This window comes from Diabrotica undecimpunctata, chromosome 6 (genome assembly GCF_040954645.1).
Source record: "Diabrotica undecimpunctata isolate CICGRU chromosome 6, icDiaUnde3, whole genome shotgun sequence".
Lineage (NCBI taxonomy): Eukaryota > Metazoa > Arthropoda > Insecta > Coleoptera > Chrysomelidae > Diabrotica > Diabrotica undecimpunctata.
This window is the reverse complement of record NC_092808.1, coordinates 12,176,011-12,201,929: the sequence shown is the minus strand read 5'-3', so window position 1 is coordinate 12,201,929 and position 25,919 is coordinate 12,176,011. Positions and strand designations below refer to the sequence as shown.

At 33.2% G+C, this 25,919-nt stretch overlaps 1 long non-coding RNA gene across 1 annotated transcript in view; it reads left to right on the top strand.

Moving 5' to 3' along the window:
• Window positions 1–13,327: 13,327 nt before the first annotated feature.
• LOC140444745 (uncharacterized) overlaps window positions 13,328–25,919 on the top strand; it is a 103,210-nt gene continuing 90,618 nt past the window's right edge. The window contains exon 1 of the long non-coding RNA XR_011951331.1: window positions 13,328–13,483. This is a non-coding gene — a long non-coding RNA (uncharacterized lncRNA). The remainder of the gene's footprint in view (window positions 13,484–25,919) is intronic.

The following is a 25,919-nucleotide window of genomic DNA, read 5'->3' as shown; positions in this document are numbered from 1 at the left end:
TTGAGTGCGAACTAGAAAACATAAAGTGTGACATAGTCGGTCTCAGCGAAGACAGAAGACGAGGCAAACACTTAATTAAACTAAAATCAGGACATAGTTTTTACCACGTAGGTGACGACAATAATTCCTTGGGAGGAACTGGCTTCATTATACACAAGTGTCTCCAAAAAAGGACAGTATCATTAACCCTGAACTACTATAAGTCAAAAGTAATTACATAAGTATTATAAGTGGGTCTATAAGACCCATTTTTATATAAAGAAAGCAAACAAATTTTTTTATTTAAAAACTGAGATTACAAAATGAACTGTCATAAATGGTTTAAACGCAAATTGAAGTTATTCTTTGCATTTTTTCTATACTTGAACACAACACTGTAAACATACAGGCACTTTACACTCTGAGTAAACATAGTTCGTTTTTGTGTTTTTTTTTGGCTGGACAGAGATAACATCTCTTTATTTTTCGATTCTCAGGGCTCTTCATGTGTGTAATATACAAGCTTTGGGCTAATTGTTTTAGGAATTTTTCCCGAGGAATAGAATTTCCTTGTCTATTATACTGTCAGGAGTATTGGCGCGAATGGCACGTTTTAAACCAGGCAGAATTGTCTCAATGTTCTCTTTGAGAGCTTTAGTTCTTTTTGGAGGAATTTTCGACCATTTTGTTTTGTATTTTTGGTAGTTTTAGTAATTTGTTTGCTTTTCTTCTTCCATTGCATCCTGATTTTTAGATTGTTCGGTCTCTTCACTAGATAAGGTTTGAATCTGCTTTTCATCTGATGGATTCCAGTCGATATCACTGACCGAATCATGGTCACTATCGCTTTGATCGGTGCCATCGGCCATTTGGATGATATTGGCTTCTGCTTGTATCCCCTCAGCATTCACTAAAATATTTGTTGAAAACCACGCCGACGTTGACGCAACATTTTCCATTGAAATATCAATATTTTAGACAACGAAGTAGAGCTGGTAGAAAAATACATATACCTTGGACACGAAATAAAAATCACAAGAAACAACCAAAGATGCGAACTACGAAGAAGAATAAACCTAGCATGGGCAGCCTATAGAAAACTCAAAGATATCTAAAAGCGATATACCAATTCCTTTAAAACGTAAAACATTTGACCAATGTATGTTGCCTGTGATGACCTATGGTGCTGAAACTTTGACATTGACAGCTGCAACTTCTAAAACGCTGCAAATAGCTCAGAGAAAAATGGAAAGTAGTATAAGCTGAGTATATCGCTTCGTGACCGAGTTAAAAATGAAAACTTAAGACGAAGAACAGGAGTTACCGATGTATTTTTCCGAATTGTCCCATTGAAATGGAACTAGGCCGGACACGTCGCCCAAATCAGTCATGAAAGGTGGACGAAGTTGCTTAAGTGGAAGCTGAGGTTAGACAAAAGAAGTAGAGGAAGACATCCTACTCAAGATAGAGCACAATGGACAAAAATAAGGGAGGCCTATGTCAAGCAGTGGACGCAAAAGGCTAGGTGATGATGATGAATTTTCAGGTCCTTTGTCCCATCCTGCATTCTTTTTTTAGTTTGTTTTTAATTTCTTTCCTTATCTTATGTCTTTTTCAAACACAATTGGTTCTATCGTTTGACCTGTATCCTAGCAATTATTTTGTTGTTGCCCTGTATATATTCTCTATCGTTTTATCATGTTTAATCAACAGTATTTAATAGGAACAAATTTTTTCTAACATTATGCAGAAATACCTCATCCATCTCTACATTTCATTGTATGTAACGACTCGATAAAATGTTTGGAAATGTGATGTAACTTTATGAAGGTTCTCAGAAACGGTGATCCGTACACTTATGAGAAACGCTCTACGGTTATGAAAGAGATGTTTCATTGGGGATATGGAGCAGTAAAAGTAAACATCAAGAGTTACTCAGAAAAATGCGGGCAAGTGTGAGGTCAAGCACGAAATCGCAAAATTCGGCCGATGTGTCATGCAAAAAACCTATATGAAATAAATAACTGAAGTAATGCAGGAAGTGATGGAATGCGAATTGTTTGTTTTATTTGCCATTAGTGATAGTCATCGGAAATGGAGTTTTAGAAATTGAGTGAAATTAGAAATAAACGTATTTTCCAATTTGCGGAATGGTATGCAATAAATAATAAGTTGTTGAGAAGTAGTTACTTTTTTCATCTTTCCAACCTTATACTGTTTAGCCACGTGTCATCCAAATATATTTTTTTCATCAATATGTCAATAATTTCGCCATTAACATTTTAATGTTTTTCAATTAATTGTGACTTTCAGTTATCTTGAGTATTCTGAAGAATTTTGTAAAGCCAATTTTTTTCATTTCAAAAATACCTTTTCCTGACTAAGCAACTACTTTGAGTTTTTAGTTTGTTGATTAATTTGTTAATGTGATTCTCCCTCGTTATGGTGTTGGTTGGCCACTTGACGCTTCCATTCTTGGCGTATAAGTAGATGGTTGTCTTTCTTGTTCCGGTCAGTGTTAGCAACAATACTATAATTATAGTAGACATAATATGAGAAGCCTAGAAGCCAAGGGATACAACTGCACTAAGTAGTTGCATGGAGTCAAATATTGTTTTGGCAAAGGGATACAAGCGTTATCACTGTACCGTGCTGCAATCTAGCGGATGGTATAAGTACTACCTCAAATATCAGCTGTTTTCCTGAGAAGCCAAGAGGTACAAGCGCCACTTGTACCCTTTGGCCTCCAACTGACTGTCATCAGAGTTGTTTGTTGTTGAATGTTGTACACGCTTGTCGACACTGTTGCTGTCGCATCTTTTAATTCAAACCTTACCCATATTTTTCTACGATAGTTGGCAATTTTAAGAGCAAAGTAACCAAAGTTTTGCTACCTTAATCGAAATGGACATCGAAAGTATTGTAGATGAAGAAGAACAGAAGTCTCAACATACCCTCTTTAGCGGTAAGTGAAAATTCTGTAAAGCCCATAGTTTGTGTTTATAAAGGCTATGAATCAGATTATTATCAGATAAAACTAGCGCATGTCTTATTTTTTCAGACGACTTAGATACAGATTCTACATACTAGCCTCAATCTAGCGACAGTGACAGTGAATCCGAAGTAGAACCTGAAGTACCTAAACCAGGACCATGGAAAGAACATAACAAACACCCCGGTAAGAAGAGGCTGAGAAAGTCAGACAATTGGGCACGGGGTAATCGTGGTTGCAACGAAATTGCTTCCTGCTTTTGGAAATACATCCAGACGCTGTCACCAAACTTAAGCGCATAATTCTGTACAGTGACAACTGTGGTGGCCAAGGTGGTCATTATATTGCAAAGTTCTGGCAGTATGCAGTCCAAAAGGCACAAATTGATACTGTTGACCAAAGGTTTCTGGTAGTGGGACATTCATTCATGGAATGTGACCAATATTTAGGGATTATCGAAAAAGCGAAAAGCAGAAACCATCAGCAGGTTTATATACCAAGTATGTGGGCCGACATCATAGTGAAATCTAGTAGGAAGTTCATGGTGTGTGTGTGGTTTGTGTCTTTAGATTCACTAGAACCTTACTTTAGGAAAAATGTACCAGGTATCAGTAAAATGCATTTTGAGAAATCATATTCATGCACACTGTTTTACACAGAAAGCGTCAACCTTCCTACCTTTTACCAGCTAAACATGAAGTCCTCAAGTGCTGGTCGACCTCTCAACGGACTTCCGTTATTAGCAGCAACATGAGACAAGCCGAAAATCAAGAAACTTAAATTTGACAACATACAGTCACTTTTGCCATATGTTCCCCCTATTTACCACGACTTTTTCAACACCTTACAATACGCTAATTGGCCTAACAATGTTACTGTCAAAGTTAACCAGAATGCTATTGTTCCCCCAGATGCCGAAGAGCCAGGAAACATTTTTGATAGCGAGTCAGAAACTGATTAGTTATACTTCAGGAATGGTAGTATTAAACTGATTTAAACAATTTTGTAACTCATTCTGTTAATGATTTTGTGTTTAATTACATTATTTTCACCACAGTTGTATTTTTTACTCAATCCAAATTTTCATATACAAAACAAACCCAAAGGGTTCAGTCAATATCTGATTCTCTTTTGGAAGCCAAGGAGTACAAGTTATCACCTTATCAAGGATTGTAAAATAAGGACAAAAAGACAAGATCTAAAACTTATTCTACAGCTTATGTAACACTCCTAAGTTATTTTAAAAAGTGTTTCATGTGTATAAAACAATTACTTATAATTTTAAAACAGAGTTAAACTTAAACCTTCTTTTGCTCATTATCAATATTTAGTCACTTGTACACCTTGGCTTCTAGGCTCCTCATATAATTACGCTAAGGGGTAAGTTATTTTTTGGCGCTTTTGTTTTATTTTTCCATTCGATAGTATAACTCTATAAGAGTATCCAGTTAAAATTTCAGAGTCATCGAAGTAAAATTGATGGAGTTAAAGGCATTTAGGAGTGAGTGAGTTGAGTTAGTGAGGTGAATGAGTGAGTGAGGTGAATTTCTCACATAGAAATTGGAATAATTATAGTGTCAATAATCATCATAATTATGCACTCGCTGCGGATAACAATCGAATTACTAGAGCGGATAAAATGGCTGCAGATGCAACAAAAAAACGTCAGGTTCGTCGAAAGCAGGAGCAAAAAGATGCTCTAGATTTAGATATTTTAGCATAAAGCACGTCGCTATATGGGCCTGGAATACAAAATACTGTGTGATTTAAAACATAACCTTTTTTTTAAACGCGTTTTTCGCGGTAAAGTCGTGTTCATTGTATCTCAAAAACTACCTGATCTATCCTTCTCAAATTTTCCACACTTCTTTTATAGATAAATTACTAGGTTACAACAATATATGAAACTTTAACATATTTACGAAAAATATCTCAATGCTGCGACAACATCGCAAAGTATTTTTTTTTCATCTTGGAAAACTAGCTGTCATTGCCTTAATTTTTAATATTTTGTACCAAAATTTCAGATAATATTCTTGAAATGTACTACAATGTACTAATGTTATAAATCAATTTGTACTACACAATTTTCTAAAAAAAATCTTAAACTATAAGTTTTCATAAATCATATTTTTACGATAATTTCTAATAAAATAATTCAATCCCAAAAAAATAATGAAATTGCTGAAATTGTGAAATAACATTTCACGGTGTCAGATTTCGTTTGTAGGAGTGATTCATCCTCTTAAGATAATATAGTTGATCTATACTCAGCACTCTAGATATAATTAAAGTATATAAACAGATCTCAATTGTGATGATGTGATGGGAACTTTTAGTGAAATTATATACACTTGATATTCTGTGTTTATATTACTTGTGTAGCGGTAAAAACTGAAATACATTATTATTTTAATTTGATCCAAATATTGAAAATATGTATATTGATTTAACTAAAGAGAGTTACAATTCAATAGTTTCATTAAAACATCATTCATTATTTTAGTGCTGAATTTGAGGATTATTTTTTCTCATCCACTCGAATGTTTTCAAATTTACTATAATTTTATGACCCTGGCACTGTCCATGGTTGGTGACACTGGTTAGCTAATATTTAAACGTAATTGTACCGTCTAATCGACACTTCGATTTGACACAAACTACAGATAATATTTTGGTACTCTTCTTCAACTGTCGTCAGTGGAGGTTGGCAACAATTTCGGATAATGTCATGACGATGAGCTCTCTGTCAAATGACGGATGTTTTTCAGCCAGAAACATTGTCTATGATCAAGTCCTTAATTTTGCGATTACTTTTGGTAGCTCATATAATCTGTTGACGATATATACGTTCTGATATATATCTCTTTATCATTGGTACTGTTATGAGGTTAGTTTCCAAGCTTACTGATGCCACTTTTCAATCTTACTTCCAGCAAAGAAATAACGAAATGTGTCATACGCGTGATCTCTTAAGTTATGGTATAATTTCGCTGTCTCTATGAATTTTACCAACAAGCATGTCAGTAGCGGAGTTAGGTATGTTATCACGTTAGATTGTCATGTTAAATTATTCTTGCTATATACCATGTAAGTTAAACGTTTACTTTGTATTCCAGATCTTCCTTTGACGGAATTTTTAGTTTTTTTATGAACGCTTATAAAATGAAAGTATTTGCTTCGTTGTCTAAATGCAGCAATCTGCTGATTCAGCTGTTGAGTCTTTATTTTGCTGTGTAAACACATTTCGACATAATGTCAGGACATTGATTAATTTCATTATTAAATTGACTTCTCGGTATTTGACACCCAACAGAATTAAATTTTTCCCAGAAATAAACTTCGAATCTTGATAAATTGCGTTTCGTTCTGTTTACTTTCGTAAACGTAACACGTAGAATTAATTGCGGGGAGTATTTGTAACAATATGATTAATGTTGTATAACTTCTTCCAAATAATTACGTTTTGACATACATACCTAAACAAACATCTGCGGTTGCTAGTACTATTTCCTATAATTCATGATGGGCACGTGATTTCGGCTACATTTCAACACTTACGGCGCGTGATCCCGGATGACTTATTTTATTTAATATTTTATTTAATATAAGGAAAAAGTGTATGTATGTCAAGACTTACTTCTTGACTTGTTTGTAGAGAAGCCAAGAATTTACTAATGTCATATCAATCATGTGCATTGGCTCATACTCCTTAGCTGCATATTTTCCAACAAACCAATGTTTGAATTATAATTTTTCAACACTTGTGGTTGAGAAAAATAAATGTTTTTCTTTGAGTTTGCGATCCCATCTACTAGTTACTCCCACTTATCAAAATTAGATTCTATAGTAATAACTATCGTTCTATTTTACAAAGAGTGTTTCTCGATTTATATCAAATCGAAAATCATATGCTCAACGACCTTCTTTACCAATAATTTTTGTATCTTGTAAATCTATTTTCCTGTATGGATCCTATTGCTCGGTATTCACATTTTCGTCAAAAAATACCCGGTGGCTTGCAGGTTCAGAAATGCAAGCGTAACATATCTATCCGCCTGATCCAAAGGTCTTTGCGATCATTTTTAGGGATTGTTTGGCTAGCATAAAAATCAAAATAATGTTAAAAAATTGTATGTATAAAATTAAAATAATGTAACCAAATAAACCACCCCCGATACGTGATACGTGTCACAATTCTTAGAAGGATCAATCTAGAATATTCAATCGCTGACGTTCTCAATAGCGCCTATCTTCGATGCGCTTTCGACGGGAAGAATAGAGATGGACAGATTATTCTAGGACATAAAAATTTGTATATATAAGCTGCGCTGATATTAGGTTAGTTTAGATGATAAGATATTATCGTGCTTCTTCTTCTTCCTATGCCGTCCCCATTAACGGAGGTTGGAGACCACATTTCTAAAAGTTTCTCTGTCTTTTACAACGTGGAATAATTCGTCCACAGTCATGTTTGTCCAGTCTCGAATATTTCGCAGCCATGACTTACTCTTTCTACCTATTCCCTTTTTGCCATCGACTCTACCCTGCATGATGACCTGCAGAAGACTATATTTATCATTCCTCAGTATGTGTCCAAGGTAAGTAGTCTTGCGTACTTTTATTGTTTTTAACAACTTTTTGTCTCGACCCATCCTACTCAGCACTTCCTCATTATCGTGCTGTAAACTTATAAATAAATATATTTATATAAATTAGAACCGCTGTTAATAGCATTTTTTTTTTCATCATTTTTGATATATTTTTAGTCAACTAGTATTATTTTTATCTACGATATACTAATCTTTGTCATTTTTTTGTTTTTTTTTACATTGGTTAACAGTTTTTTACAATTGGTTGTTTTTACATCTTTCCAGAGGTTTATCTAAGTATTTTAATTATATAATATCTAATAATACTAGCCAGATTCCTCCAAACTGTATTAAGACTTCCCTATTCTTGCCCTGAATAACTTCTTTATTTTCTTCTTTTTGTCCGATATTTTGGTTTCGTTGTCCAGCACAAGCGACTTATTTTGCTTAAAGTCTCACTGATTATTACAGCCTTCACATTCATATATGAGAGAGAATGGAGAACGAGCGAACTAATTCTACTATTTAAAAAAGGAGATAAAAAAACAGCCAGAAAACTACTTTAGCCTAAAGGTATAAACTTGTTAAATACTACGCTAAAACTTACAACTAAAATTTTACAAGTACTAATAAATCAGAGGATAAGTTTAGCAGATGAACAATAGGGTTTTCGTAGTGGAAGATCATGTACAGATGCAATATTCGTTATAAAGCAAATTACTGAGAAATCCGTAGAGTTAGCCCAGCATTTCTGTGTCTGATTGACCTAAAGAAAGCGTTTGACAGAGTAAGACTCAAAGATGTAATCCATCTTTTGTATAATAGAGAAGTTCCCCTAAATATTATAAACTATCGAAAACATCTACCAAAACAACAAAATTGAAGTCAGAATAGATGGACAACTTACAGAACCTACAGAAATAGGCAACGGAATAAGACAAGGGGATTCATTGAGCACGATGCTCTTTAATTGATCATGAAATCATCAAAAGCGTTAACAAATGAAGAGGATACAGAATGGGAAACAAAGAAATAAAAATACTCTATTACGCAGAAGACGCAATATTGATAGCCAAGATGAAGTTAGTCTGCAAAGACTGGTCCATAGATTTAACATAAGAGCAAAGGAATTTAATATGACAATCTCATCTCAGAAAATTAAAACAATAGTAGTCAGCAAAGAACCAACAAGATGTAAAATAGAAATTGATGGCATCAGTATTGAACAAGTAATGGAAATAAAATTCCTGGGAATTACACTGTCTAGCCTGGACAAAGAAGTGAGAGATCAAGTACAAAAAGCAAATAGACTGGCAGGATGCTTTAATAACACTATATGGCGAAACAGACACATTAACACTGAGATGAAGTCAAGAATTTATAAAGCCAGTGTAAAACCAATAATGACATATGCCTCAGAAACAAGACCCGATACAGTCACAACGCAGAGGCTACTGGAAACGGCAGAGATGAGAGTACTTAGAAGAATTACAGTAAATACGCTAAGAGATCGAAAGAGAAGTGAAGACATTAGAAGAAAATGTAACGCACAGTGTATAAATGAATGGACACAAAATAGAAAAAAGAATGGAATAACCACATAAGCTAAATGGAGGAGACCCGTGTCGTCAAAATAGCAAGAGATGTCACCAATCGACAGAAGAAGTATCGGACGACCGTGCAAAAGATGGAGTAACAACCTTCCATAGAGCTATTAATCCGCCAATGAACAAGAATTGGTTATAAAGAGGAAGAAGAAGAAGAAGAAATTCCTATATATTTTCTAGTCATGAAATAGTCTATTTGAGAATGATTCCTTTATCTGAATTTCATGTATCTGTAATTTATTAGTCTATATATTTGTCTTTTTTGGTTATGTATTTTTTTTAATTTATGGTTTTCGGATTTGTTTAGAACCGCTATAAAACTGCATACAATAAACTCAGTCAATATGATATTGGATATACCCACCAATGATGCTTTAATTCTACGAATCAACAGTTAAACTGTTCTATTCGTTTGTTTTTATGCTTTCCTAATATAATTATTGTGACGGCAGTTTATCTTAATTACGTGATCGCAAACAAAATTATGTCATCGTCCAACACGATTCCACCGCCCACTGTTTCAGCTCAGAAGTTGACATGTTGTTGCCTCGCAGAGCCAACTTTGTTATCCCCTTCGGCCCAAACAGAAACAATGGGATAAATGTAAACGGTCTGCAACGTTCTGACCGCATCGCACAATCAAAACAAACACTAAACGACCAAAACGGGCACTAAACGTTGACAAGAAAACAGGGTTAAGACCGTTTTTGGAAGCATCGGACTAGGGAAGTTCTTGCTAGGGGAGAGAATAACGGCTAATTAGGTTTTATCTGACATATAATGAGATAGTTTGTATGGAAACGAGCATTTAGAGTAATGACCAGAGTTTCTGTTTGTAGTTAGTAAAAAGTTGTTTGGGTTTGATGTCACTGAAGTTGAAAATGAAGTGTAATAATTGTTTATGTGGAATATACGGAAGTGTCAGGTCAATATCTATTACAAATAGTTTTATTTCTTTTTTGTTTAAATAAAATAAAATTGCGTAAAAAAATTGCATAAAAAATACTCACTTTATAATGCTCTAAAAACACAGATTCTAGTATATTCATTTAAAAATTTCCTGTTTTGACTTCAATCAATTCTCAAATATTTCAATTATTCTTGATTGTATTGTCAGTAATGGCATGTCACTTTTCAACCAATGTTGCCATATTTTCAAAAAATATTGTTTCTTGCAAATTTTTGGGAAAATATAAATTTTCCCAAAAAGTTCCAATTATACTTATAAATAAAATATAAAAAAAGATTTGTAAATGTAAATTTGTAAAAATATATTTTGTTTTTATTTTTTCTTTCATCAGTTATTTTTATATTAGTTTCGATTAGGTTGGGTTAGGTTTGGTTAGGTGTTTTAGTCACTAATGAATATTGAGAAGGTACTAACTTCAATTTCCAGTAACTAACTTGTTTATATGTTTGAATTACGTTGGGTTAGGTTTTGTCAGGTTATGTTTAAGTCACTAAGGAATGTTGAGAAGGCACTACATCACTTAAATTTCCAGTTATTAACTTGTTTATATTATTAACTTTGGGTTAATTTTAGTCAGGTTGTTTTACTCATAAAGGAATCTTGGGAAGATATTAGTATTAAAATATTTAGTATGAATGTTCATATTTTAAGGTTATGTTTGATTTAAACTTGAATTATTTTTCAATGTGTATTTTGTTATTGTTTTTATGGGGATTATTTCAAAATTAATCAATAAATCATTTAATTTATTTACGAAACTAAAAAATATTTAAATTAATGCTTTTATTTATTCTTTTTTAAATGTTGGTGATTTTATCCCCTAAAAGCCTAAATATATTCGTTTTCTCGTAATTTAATAGTTGCCATTACTGAAAAATTCAGTATTACTGGATATCTTCTACATGAACAGATCTAAAAAACTCAAAAACTATTACAACATTCAAAAAACATTTTTTTTAAACACTCATTATGGCAATTTGATAGAAAGGTTTTCCACAAACTGTTATATTACAACTTAAACTACGAGAAAACGAATATCTTTAGTTTTTTACATGATAAAATCACTGGCAACGAAAAAAGAATAAAACGTTTTATTTAAAATTTCTCAACTTCGTAAATAAATTCAATGATTTGCCTTTGATATTCTTACCTCACAAATTCAAGAACAACAAATAAAACCAATCGCATTGAATGAATGTTCATAACCAAAGGTCCTTATTTATTCTTCAGACCATTAAAAAATCAATATTTCCAACTTCTTATGGGACAATACACACAAATTAGATGTTTGGAAAGGTTTTTAAAACCCCCGCCCATTGTGACGTCGGACTTAAGTAGTCCATTATCCATAAATCAGGCCTACATATCCAAACAACGTTTGTTAATACGTTTAAACAGAATAAGGCCTTTCTAATTTCCACTCGACTTCCATTTTCGAAATCCGAACTGTATGTTATGCCCTCCCTAAGTACCGAACACCGAATTCTGTGTAGATTAAACTATAAAAGGTCTGATTTTTTCTCAGGCGAAATCAGCAATATCTTAAACATTTCCATAATAATCAAGAGAATTATTTTTTGGGGCAGGAATTTTATACAAATGTATTTAAGGCCAAAATCTCAAAACATAGAACACGTATGCTGATAGCCTTGAAAGCATCCCACTGGGATACACTTAAACACATTCGTGGCAATACAAAACAGAAATACAATCATGAATCGTGAAGAGAATCAGAAGATCATAAACGAATCATGAAAACATATGAAGGGTCACGGGAAAGAACGATCAGACTCCATGAAGAAAACAAAAAATCATTAACAAAAACACTGCAGACACTAGTACATGAGAAGACGATTCATTTACGGAAGCAGTTTTACTCCCTGAAAAAAAAATATCGAAAAGATTCACGAAAAAACGAGACAATGACCATAACGATAGATTACCAAAAAAACCTCCCCACTCCCAACATCTCAACATCTGATGTTTACTATCGCCGTCAACTCAACCTATCGACCTAGTGAAAATGATATTTCGTATTCGTGGACACTCTTACCTAGAATGCGGTAAGGACATGACCATGAGTCTTGTGAATTCTAAATCTTATACGGAAATACGGGACGACTGGAGAGATGTATTAAAGAATAGTCGCAGTAAACCATCACCATTCAAGGTAATAACTGTGCGGATAAGGTTAACTTTCAGACATGAACCAAATATTTGTTCCATCTTTGTGTCAAAATGTCCTACGGCAACCAAGCCTATCAAAATTCTAAAAATTGAAGAAAAAAAATTACAGTCGTGGTAGTTCCCTCGAAAAATCAGGCACGTAAGAGAAAATTGGAACCTGTTCCATTAAAGACGCTATATAATGAACCTCTACCTATTAAGACTGCTAAGTTGCATGATTTTTTGCACCTAACTCAATTCCTGACAAATCCTGAAGCGCATTCCTTTTAACAAGGACTAGTTTCCCATGCCGGTACGAATGAAGGTAGTGATGTGGAATTTGTCGACTATCTAACAATCGACATTTAACGCGCAAAATAGATCAGAGTCCAGCTCCTAATTAAAAATTTAAAGATCTCAAGCACACATATAATTAGCAAACTATTTTTCTTTCATTTGCGTATTAAAAAGTCTGATAGTAATAAACTTATAATTAAAAACGTATTTAATTTTCCTAAACCAAAATAAACCGACTTTAAACTTTAAAATTCAATTTGTACAAAATGTGACACTGATTGTTCTTTCCCGTGAGCCTTCATGTGCATGCCCTTTTTTTAGTAAAAATGTTCCTTAATATTGTTAGTAGAAAGTAGTCAAATAAACTCAGCAAGCACCTTCTCGACCTACGTTAGAACTAATCCATGTGAATACATTCAGCGTTTCAGATATATTTATTCATTAAAAAAAAATGTTTTTGGCTGCTTGTTGAAAAATATCGACTACGCCCCTGTTTCCCCGACCATGCTTCCTAACAATAAAGGAGCTAGCCGATCGCCCGTCTTCGTTCCAGATGTTCGAATGTTCCTTGCCCGTTATGAGTTATGACAAACAAAACACTTTCGGTCCGGCGAAGTTGGCTGTGCGGCTGTGCTGTGATTGTGATTCCTTCTTTTCCAATTGCTCGCCGATCCCAGCTGGTCGAAGATTCTCTCTCTGCGAATAGGGGTGTGACGGTATTTGTGGTGATTTTCGAAACGAAACATGATTTTGTGTTTCACGATGTGAAGTGATAATTGCTATGCGTTTATGGATTGTGTTGGGAATTTAATTATTTTCATAGATGTGTTGTTTCTGCTAACATCGATAATTTAACTGTGGATGAACAATTTGCCAACAAGTGAGTAGTATATTTTTTAAAAGTTTTAATTTAGCCATTCATATTTTATATTATAGCGCGATCCTTGGAAAACTTTACAATAATTTGTCATTATTTTAAAAAGGAAATACGATTTAAAGTAAAATATAATGTTCTCATAAAATCATTTTAAAAAAGTAACTTCCGTGGTGGTGTATATAAGCGATGCAGAAAGAAATGCTTTTCTATTTTTAAACTACGATTTATTGTTTACTTTATTATACTGGTATATTGCTAAAGGAAAGAGCTTTATTATAACAAAAGTTTAGTTAGAAATAAAATTGATAATTTAATTACTTTCACAGATAAATTCCATTAAATATATGTAATTATAAATTTTTCATGTTTTGTATTAATCTGTTATATCCAAAGACAGTGGAAAAGGTGCACTCATAGAAAATGTGCTTCAAGTCTTCTTTTTGACGTTCAAGACATTGATTTGAATTAAAAATTTTACTTCTTACTAAATGCAAAGAAAATATTGGATGAAAGGGAAAGTTGTTATATAGATTATTTGAAACTAAAGGTTGAATCAATGGATATAATGATTGGATTGGTTGCAAAATTCTATAGGAAATAAACCAAAACAACTGAGCGGAACGTTATAACGCGTCCGTTATAAGACTTTAAAAATGTATTTTGAAATTTGTTGCATTTTAAAAACTGGTTGTACAAAAGATGAATTTAAAAAAATACATATATAATAGAAATGCATTGAAATGATATAAAAATTTATAGTTTTTATTTAAATTAAATTAAAGATAAAAAATGAAGATAACTAAATTTATCTAAATCGTTACTTACTCTTTAAATAAACATTTTTAAAATGGACTTGGTTGTTTTAGTCAGTAATGAAATGCCGGGTTTCAAAACAAAAGTATTTATTACTAAACAATTTTAATATAAAGTTTATTTTGTGACTTGGATTTTGTCTTAGTTGCTGACGTTTGAATAATATTTTCGTAAAATGGTTTGAACGGTTCCTCCACGCATTGAAGCAGTGTACATTTTATTTTTTGGCCTTTAGTATTGAAATTAACTGTGACATTACTTGTTTTTGGAATGGAAACATTCACTAGCTGGAATACTGCCGGGAGCATCAATACTGTGGACAAAATGATGCAATTTGGAAATTGAAAACGAAATTCGGTGGTCCCTTGTTAACTTCTGTGTCTCGGTCGACGCAGATACGGCAGATAGAGACTTGTAATACCTAGGCCACCAGTCTTTAAAATTTATAATACTTTCCCTTTTAATTTCACATATCGTGAATAGGTTTTGGGCACTTGCGATAACAATGATCTCCTTGTACTTCTGGATGTCATAAACTTGGTCAAATTTTCTGAGGTTTCTTTTAATAACCCCAAAAACACGGTCACAGGGTCACAATGAGTGACGTCGAAGTGGAAAAATTCTTGAATTTTTTGAAATCTGCCTGTATCGGTTAAAGCCAAACACAGTCTTGTAACGCAGTGGTTTTTGTTTTGACCTGGGCAGTTGTCAGAAAACATGCGTAGTTCTTTTAGATCTGTTTCTTCAGTTCCAATATATTTTTCGGGCAATTCGCATTTTAGTGCACTCTAACCTAACCAAGCTCTTATGACAGTTAACATACTCTTAAATGGTGTCAGAGTTGCCAAGTCTCCAGTGTTTTCATACTCTCACATAGTATTATAGAAATGCATATAAAAATTAATAGATTTTAGTTAAATTAAAGATAATCAAATGCATATACAATAAAATTGATTACAATTATATAAAAAATTAATAGTATTAATTAAATTACCGTATATATTTGTAAAATATTTGTTTTATACTTATTTAAAACTTGTAGCTTCTCATAACACAAATTATTATTTCGTAAAAGTAACTTTATATTTGTAACATTCATATACATATTTTACTAAAATAAATACGGCAACACTGTGACGCGGTGCCTTGAGAAAATATATTTGGTTAGGTTAGAGTGCACTAAAATGCGAATTGCCCTATTTTTCAATATAATCTAATAGCGGTTTTTCATTACTTAATATTGTTGATGCAAAAAACATTAACGGTAAGCTGGGACAGATAAAATAGGTCTTGTACAGGAAGTTGAAGGATTCTGTCCACGTTCTGTCCGATCCCGGCTTAAGACGCATCTGTATATTTTTTTAATCTTATTAATTACTTTATTTTTGTGTACTTAAAAAATATGGTTAATGCTATTTCCTATTATTTTTTATTTTGAAAAATCAGCCTTCCTGTGGCTTTTTGAATATTTAAAATACATTATGTATTTTTCTGTCACCAACAACAACATTGTATGCTTTTGTGGTTTCCATGTTATTTATTGGGTTTCTAATAAAAACCGCTTTTTAAAATATTTCAAACTTCCGTTTTGTGGTTAGATTAGGACTGTTCTTTTATTTTAAATTTATGAGAGTGTAACTGTAGAGTTCATAGTTTTGTGACGTGAATTTATCATTACAGTTTGTACATGTATATGGGCTCCCTCCGTTTTTATTTATGTAAGTGTGGCATACATTTGTTATTCAATTTTTTGCTACAAGAATGTTAAATATAATAAAGGTAAGACAGCAGTTTTGTTATGTAAAAAACGTATTGTTCTTTCCCTATAATCGGCAATATTGCTTGTTTTCTACGATGGTTTGTTCGTTAATTGATGTTATCAATCCATTCCACTCGTTCCATTCTTTTTTTCTGCTCAATGTCCATTCATAGTATCGTAAACCAATTTGTTGTAAGACGAACCGATTGTAACAGACGGCTTCAAAAAAAAACATATCATTAATATTTTTATTTTGACATGCTCTTCGAGTTCCTTCTCTATCCGTTATTGGTTTTTCAGATAGTAGAGTCCTCATTTCTGTTGCCTTCAGTATTTAGTTCTCGATATTTAAAAAATATTTATATTATGATGGTCAAAGAGATACAAAATTAAATTATGATTTCTTAAATTAAAATTCCCAGGGTACTTAATTGTGCTTACAAAAAAACTTATTTCTATACTGCATTTTGAACCATAGAAGCCAATTATTATCTGGTAAGATCTCTATAAACCCCCTTGATGACCGTTGTATTCTTGTACTATAAATAATGATAAAAATACTTGATTTGTACAACAACGTCGTTGTTGTACAAATCTCGTTCGTCCTCTTCAGCCAAAAATTTCAGATGGTCCCCGAAACCGTGTCAAATTAGTAAAGCAAATAACTTTACAGTTAAAGACTTACCTGTCTTTTACATATATTTCTGGACACTTAGAACAAGACTGCTACATACAAACTTTTTTTTTTGTTAACTTATAAAACTTTAATAGACTACGCAACTCTCCCATTGACGAACTCACTTTTTCAAAAAAATTTGTTTGAAGTCCTCTTTTTTTGCCTTTCAGCTTTTTATCTCTTCTTTACTTTTTTTTTCCTGCCAAACCTTTATAATACAACTCAATTTCTCTTTTTGTTTCAGAAACCAAATTCCACCATATTTCTATAATGTAAATTTAATTAACATTTAATTATTTTATTTACAATATTGATGTTACTATAAGTTACTTATACTTATAGTTATCAACAAACGTATTTTCCTAATTCCTATACATGTCTGAAAGCTATCTATTGTCCTTATTCATTATCCTTTCTCGTAAACAAAAAACACGATTAATAAACCTTCACAGAAAACCGCACAAAGAAGATTATTACTCGCACTACACAAATTGGTTTCTCCGAATAAATTAATCTCTAAATTACAACGTAAAATACCTATTTATCTAGATATACACAGTAAAACATTTTTGGGTTTTTGTAAATTTAATTTTCCCATGCATTGACACAGTTATAGCATTTGAGAAACACTTATTTTTGCTTTTTCTGTGGCTAATTTCGCTTTTTTTATTTTCTTTTTCAATGTTCACATCCATATATTAATATTAATGTGTAAATAAGTAAAAAATTGGACAATGCTTTCAGTATCCTATAACTTACCACACTTTATTTTATATTGAGAGAGAGTTAACTCAGGTTTAACATAAATTTCTATATTTACATTGAAATTCGTTTTCTCTATTTGCCTTCTTCACCCTATAAAATGTAGGAATACAATATAAATTGGTTTCTAAATTTATTGTTATTGTCAGTCGTAAGTGCCTTGGGACCGAGGATCGATGTATGCATGAAACAAAAACAAAATAATTATTACCAACACATTAAGTATTTTTTATTATAAAATATTAAAGTATATGATAAATCTTATTAAATAAGCTTTCTGTCTTCCTTTGTAAGTAGTTGGACTTTTGTAACATTTGGAGACGGGCCCTCGATTGTTGTCCTGTGCTGTCTATGCCACATGACCCCCCCAATTTGAATTTTCATCCTCCTTTTTTGTTCAATTTCCTGATCGGGACGAGTGGTTAGAACGAGAGGCTGCACTGATTCATCGAAGCGGGCTCACCTGGTTCGTGGATGGGTCCAGGTGGACGAGCCACCACAAGTGGTGGCGGAATCGGATTTGAATCTAGTCAGGCTCTGAGCTCCCTGCATCAGGCTGAGGTCTTTACGATCCTGGTATGTGCTCAAGGGATAAGCTTGTTCTTAAGTGCAAAAGAGCACTTGCTGAGGTTGCGCAGACCAATAGCGGTATGGATGCCGGGACACACAGGCGTAGAAGGGAACGAGCAGGCTGACTCCCTGGCAAGGCAAGGCTCATTCACTCTGCCGATGAAACAGCTTTAGTACTGGTTGGGGTAGTTCTTCTTCTGCGGAGCTCCAGGACCAGGGCCAGTTGTGGAGGTATGAGGCACTCTACGCTCTAGATATGGGACTATCCAAAACTCTCACAGTATGCTTTCCGGCCACTGTAGACTTCATCTGCTTGGATTGACCCTCGATGTTGTCTTTGTGATGAGGAGGAGGAATCCTACTCACATGTCCTCTGCGCGGCACTGGCCTATCAGAGGTGTCAGATTCTGGGTTCGGCTTTTATGTAACCGAGTCAAATGAGACGTCCGGAACGAGAGAAAGAGCTCAGATTTTGAGCCCCTGTTGATTATAGCTGATATGGGAGCACGAAGAGGCTGGGCCTCAAAAACAACGAAGACCAGGTCTATTATGGGCCTAGTCCGTATGATTGGGAGTGATACTTAGCAGGTCCAAGTATCTGAAGGGCTTACAAATGGGCCCTGTCCCGATCTACCATAAACACTATATTGCATTGATTTCTGCTTATTCAAAATATTTTTGAATATATCTCGCTTTATAAGTGGTATTTTTCCTTGACGCAGAACATTTCAATTAAGTCCATACAAGTTCAGTGGAATTTAGTTCGAAGTGGTAGGAAGAAGTTGAAGTATATACTGGAATATTCTGTTTTTTGCCTATACGTCATTCACAATTTGTTCTTTTATTACCATATTCGTCTCCAAACAGTATTTATTTCTACGAAAGCCATGCTAGTTAAGTTTTTTCTTAGAGGCTGTAGGCAATTTTTTAGATCTTGATACAGAAATTTGGACAATGATCTTCATCGTGTGCAATAACGCAATAAAACATTTTTTTTTGCGTTATTGGTGATAACCAGAGGATTTGTTGAACTTCTTATAGAGAGTGCTATTTTTAATATTTTACAAGTTGATGCCCGTTCTGTCCTTCTGTCCCATCCATCTCTAAATTTTCTTGGAAATTCATTTTCAATCAGTTCTAATAGGTCCTGAGCCTACAAATTCAATTAGTGCATTGGCAGTTACCATTTTTTTCGAATATTTTTCAAAAAATTTGGTTTTCTACGAACACAAATTTTATTGACTTAACTGAACTGTTATTTTTGCCACTGTTATCTCCGGAACGTTATTTTAGGCCAGGCATGCTCATCCCAAGACCAATACTCAATCGGAATAAACCACCACTCACAGCTTTTACTTTTAATCTTTTATCTTTTCGTTGAAGACGCTTTGCGATGATACGGCATTTTTTACTTGCTTCCCAGACTGATTTTATTTGGAAAGCGGAAGTGGTGCGATTCGTTTTCGCGGATATTTAAACACGTGTTTCTCACAGCTCTATTTTTAGCTGGCTTATTTTTAAATACGATAAAAGAATTTCGTTAAAAGTGTCTTGTAATCAATTTGAGTGCTTATTAACGTTGCGGTGTTTGTGTTGAATTCGACCCGGACTGTTGATTTATCATAATATAAAACTGATTTAAAAAACTGCGTTGTTGATCTTCTTTTAGAAGATTATGATGTGTGTGAACAAGTTACTTATATTATAGACAGCCGATAAAATTGGTATAGTTACCTAGACAGACAGTCATAATCTAACTAAAGTTTTCAAAATATTCCATTGAGTTTTTTTGTCAACAGGTCAAATTTGTGAGGTCTGTAATACATTCTTTATGTAAATGTTGATATCTGATTTGTTTTTTATGTAAGGAACTTTCTATGGGACAATTAAATGTCAGCAACATTTGGACCATTCTTAATTTTACTCTTACTTTTTCTTCTTAGATCAAATAGTCCTATATTTTTTAAGGTTTTGAAAGATGTAAATTTATCTTAGTTTTGATGCTCCAGTTCTTGATTAGGCTTCTATTTAGGGCTATCTTTGATACCTTTATTTGCATTAAGTGACTGGTCCATATTGATTACTAATAACTTGTAACGAATTCCATGTAGTACCCCAAAAACCCCCCAAAAATCAATGGGAATGATCGTAAAGTAAGTGCCTTATGTCTGGGTCTACTTAAAAAGTGACATTGATAAATATTTGATATACACTGCGCGTTACGAAAAAGAGCCTAAAATTTTTGCCATTTTTTAATTTTTACGAATCATACCACATAGTGATTGTCATCTGATGTTTGTGTAATGGTTAAGAATATGCTCTAAAGCAGTATGCAATATTTTTTAAATAACAAATGTCAAAAAATAACTTCTTCCAAAATAATGATTTTATTGAGAAATAAAAAAAATTAACATTGTACATTTTTTCTGTTTTCTTTATAAAATTACAATTAAGTCGTGATTATTAATACTGTGTATATCCCCTCTATTGTGAATTAAACTCCTCATTCGATTTGGCATTGAATTGATCAAATTCTGGATGTGGTTTTGAGGAAAAGCTTCCCATTCTTCCATGAGCGCCAACCGAAGCTGCTCACGATTTATTGGAGCAGGTATTCTGTTTCTTACTCTTTGTTTGAGTTAGTCCCAAACATGTTCAATCGGGTTCAAATCTGGACTTTGGAGCCGGCCAGTCCATTTTTGGCACACCGACAGTTTCCAGATATTGCGTTACCATCCTGGCTACGTATGGCCGCGCGTTGTCTTGCATAAAAATAAAGTTTTCACCGACCAACCCAGCAAAAGGCATTACATGCTCGTCTAGAATTTCGGTAATGTATCGGTGTGTATTCAACGCTCCTCTATCAATAAATACGAGATCAGTACGGCCCTCGAATGAAATGCCTGCCCAAAACATCACCGAACCTCTTCCAAAAGCAACACGTACTCGTCGAACACAAGCAGCATATCGTTCCCCACGTCTTCTCGTGTTCTCTAGCAAACTGTAGTCGGCGTTGTCGATGTGCTGCTGTTATAATATATTATTATAACAAAGGTCCTGTTGCTGTCCACCCGTGAGCATTTTGAAAACGGTTTTGGATTGATCTAGCCGTAAAGAACACAAGGATCTACAGACCGAGCGTGTCTTATAAAATCCACGGCTTCGCGCAATCGTACTTGAGACACTGTGTCGGATGTTTGGTTGTTGATTCTGTTTAAATATTTGCGTATAACTAATATCATTGATTATAAACCACCCATATGGGTGGTTTATAATCAATGCTAATATTCTGTGGTGTGAATACTTTTAAGTGTGGTTTTTGACCGTTGTGAAATATTATAAATTTAGTTTTGTATTTATAATTTAAACTCTTGTGTTTTTTTTGAGTAAGTAGAAAATGAATAGTTGTACTAAGTGTAACATAAACTTTTCGAAATCTTCAAACTTAACGGCACATGTAAAAAGGAAACATCCAGGTAATATATCATTTTATTCTCTAATTTATCCTCTAATTTAATGCATTATCCTTATACAATAATTTTTTTAGATATGCTACATTCATAGTGCCAAAGGACATTAAACAAAGTAAATCTACTGTGCCTTGCTTAGAATGCAATAAAAAGTGTGCAAATCTGAGCAATCTTAGACTTCATGTGAAAAGGCAGCATTCAGGTAGGTATAACGTATAACCAATAGCAGTACACTAAGTCAATCATAGCCAAACATAATAATTATATACATGTTTTTTCTTTTTCAGATAAATTAGACGAAATAGCACCTGTTCATCCGGTTCTGAAATATCAGGTTCAGATTTCAATGAAACAAAAATCTTTAAGAGAATTGTGACTATGTAAAATACCTGCCTAATATGTTAATTAGTAATAAGAAAGTCAAATCGTCAAAACCAGTTTATTCAAATTACAGCTTTAGTCTTTTGTTAAAGGATTTCAATTTATTATCCCTAACATTTGTGAAAGTTTTCAAGATATTTATATTTTCAGATTAGAAATTGTTAGTGGGACATCAGGTAACAATTAAAAGGTCTTTAGAAAATAAAATTTTTATTTAAACTAATATACTGAATGCAATCTATCTCTTGGTTGAATGGTATTTGCGAAAACAATATCCTATGCATAGTCCAGGTTTTTTTGTCACAATCAGCACACTCGCAAATTGTGTTTTTTCTATTTTTATCGATAGAACATATTCTACATCGTTTCCTGTCATGTACTGGTTATATTTCAATATTGTTAATGGTCTGACAACATTCCATCCTATCTTGGTTGTATGTTCAGTCAAAGAATTGGCAACTTCAGAAGATCCTTTTTACCTCCTCGTAGATTCGCCACTGACTACCCAACGCTTAGCTAGTCATCATACAATTTGTATTATCTTCTATCAAAAAAACCAAGCATTTGCAAGAAAAAACGAGTTATTTATCTCGTAGTTTTTTTAAGCAAGGTGGAATATTTAATTACTTAATATTATTATTAATATAAAAAAAAACAATATTAAAAGCTTTAATAAAATTAGCAATATTAAAAAATTTAATATATTATACATTACTTATAATATTAATATGAATGACTGGAAACGACTACATTTAAATTTGGCAAATTGTAACTCCAGTCGACTATCACAGTTCACGAACTCACAAGTACGATTGCGCGAAGCCGTGGATTTTATAAGACACGCTCGGTCTGTAGATCCTTGTGTAAAGAACCGATTTTGCAAAGAAGTGCATTGTAAAGAACGGTCTTCTCTGGCCGTCGTGATTCTTCTCGGGCCTGATCCTGGTCGTCGTTCGTGAGATCCAGTCTCTACGAATCATTGGTAAATTTTTTGGACCATACAACGACTGACTCCAAGCTGTCTGGCCACTTCTCTTTGACTTATTCCATTACCAATCAAAGTAACAATTTGAACAGATGTAGCAAATTTCTCAGCCATAGTTTTTAATTTAAAAATTGCACAAGTTTACTCTTCGAATAACTGTACACTAGTGAAAGGTTTTTGAAAAACAGAATAGCCATATTCCAGGAAAAATAAGGTACAAACAACACGTGCATTATCCGAAGTCGTAAAACTGATATCAATTCTGCAAACTTATTACCCTTAATTGACCTGTCGGCACCGTTTGTCGGTGCCTAAAAGACGCTAAAAGTGTTTCTACATTATGGGAATTTAGTTACAATTGTATATATACAATTGTATAAACTTAAAGTTATTGAAAAATTCTTACAAAATTCTAGGTAGGCTCTTTTTCGTGACTATTACAATTTGTTCTTTACAAATTCTATCTTTATAGTCCTTTACCAAACAACCAAGAAACTGTTGGATTCACGTAGCTTACGTGGTTACATTTAGTTTTAATGTCTTGATCTCCAGTTCTTGATTGGGCCACTAATTAGGACCAACTTCGACACCTTTATTTTGGTCAAATGACTGGTCCATACCATTTTCTATCAGATAAATATGTTGATATCAAGTTTATTTCATAGTTCATACTTCCCGCTTCTTATTTATCTGTCGTACCCAACTGTCTTTGATTTTCTGTCTATATAATATAGTTTTGATGATTTTTCATTTTCTTGGTATCTGATTTTTAATTCCATCAGCTTAAAGCTTTTTTGTTTGGCTATTGCTTTGGTTTTTTGCTACAAGAGTATAAAAATTATCCGTTGGCCATTCTTTTGCTCATCATTACAGGGCAGCTGATAAAAAATATTATAATTGATATTAAGAAAGCATATACATAATAGAGTTCCTTGAGCGGTTCTGATAAGATGGAAGCTCTCACAACTTGTTAGAAGAGAAGTACCAAATAAAACTTGGTGGAACCAGTTTAGGCAGGACAACTATAAGGGGGATTGATATTGGTATGATTCAAGATGGAAATTTATGGAGAAATATAATTAAGAAAGCCGACCTCACATATGGACAATTATGATGCAAAAAATATGATCTCGTTTTTGCTCTGTCCTTGATAACGTCTATGATTTGTGACATCTATCAGATAGTCCCATACCCACAACGTTCCTGTGCAGTTCTCAACACTTTCCTCCTATTTTTTTTTAATGTAGTAAAACTATCGACAACAGCCGGAGGTAATTAATATTGAAAAGAGATCAGGTTATTTTTAGTCAGATTCTTCTGATAACATTCTCTGTCGCATCACCTAATTATTACAGTTAAAAAAAAAAGAAACAGCATCATATAGATATAATAGTTATATTCACTTTACTATAAGACTACTTTACAAACAATTTTGGCACTTCGGAAGGATTAGCGCCTAATTCCATTGTTAATCAAACATTTGTTCTACTACATATTTCAACTAATTTACATATAATTCGTATTATCCAAATAGAGAGACTCTAACTACCCCAGCGCCCAAAACTTTATAGCTAATGCTAAAATCTAAAACTAACAGATGTTTTTGGTGTTGCTATACATAGCGTTGTTGTGTTGGAATTTAAAGGAATATCTAGGAGTCATCAGAGTCGGACTGGCGTGTTAAGTCAACTAACTGATTGAGACGACTTTCTGTAGTGTAATTATTTCTCGTGTCACTATACATTATCGTGATTTTATATGTGTTTATTACAGATTTCTGAAAATCCGTACAAATCGTCTTATCGATCTTTGCAATATGTAATCTGTTCTAAAATTATGTGCAGCCTGTTAATCAAATTATATTATCTCTGCTTCGTCTGCCCTTTACGTAGATACCATTCAAGAGGTCCTTTGAAACTTTTACAACTGAAAAATATTTCCTGTTACAAAAAATTATGTCGAAATTTCTCTCATTGTCTAAAGTTTATACTAATACAAGAAATTATATAAAAAAACACTCATTGGTCAACAAATTTGGGCTCTTTGCTATTGCCGAAGGGTATTATGGTAAAAAATCTCCAATGTTCAAATGCTACAGTAGTTTCTCTAGTTAATTCTCTAGGAACGGGTTGGTAAAAAAGATATTTCAACCTTTCGTGCTGTACACAAAAATACAGTTACGATTTAACTCAGAGTAACCTCACTTTGCTAGAGCCATATTGCAGATTACCACAGTGCCGAAATTTAATTTGATACAACAGCCAGTTTGTTTTTAATTCAGATTTTTAGCTACTAAAGTTGTCGATGTGAAGTGAAGTGTTAGTGTCACAATGAATTGGGACACTTTTTGTTTTAACCCATATTATATTTAATAAAGAGATCGCTTTTTCTGTTAAAAAAATAGTTTTTAAGACATTGAATATTGCTGCTTTTGTGTCTGTCGCAGAGTTCTTCTTGGAGAATTTCTTGGTTAAAAACAAAAACGAACATATACCACCACCCAACCAAGTAACGTTGACTCACTAACGTTAACGTTGACAAATTGAGAAGTGGTTCGTTTCCAGAAAGTATACAAATAATCTTCAAATCATGGCTCATTTGAGGCTATGATAACCAGAGTGGCCTAACAGATAAGAGCATTACTTTACATAATCAAGGAAAATATGAAGGCTAAAGCTAAAATTGTATGATTGTTTTAGTAATTAATTGTATGTTGACTAAGATGATTAAATTTCGTTTAAATCTTTAAAAATAAGTAATATCTCATTGTTTTACTGGTTACATTAAACCTAGGTAACCTAGAAGCTAATTAATTTACAGACAGGCCACTTTGGCATCGAGGATTCAAATAAAATAACACCATTAATCCAATTATTTATTTCTCACAAAATAATATTCTTGTTATCTTAGTTAATACAAACAATAATCAGTTACTAATATTACTTATCCAACATAATTATTAAAAATGTTATATTGTATACTTTTAGCTTAAGCAAAAACAGTTGCCTACATAAAAAAATTAA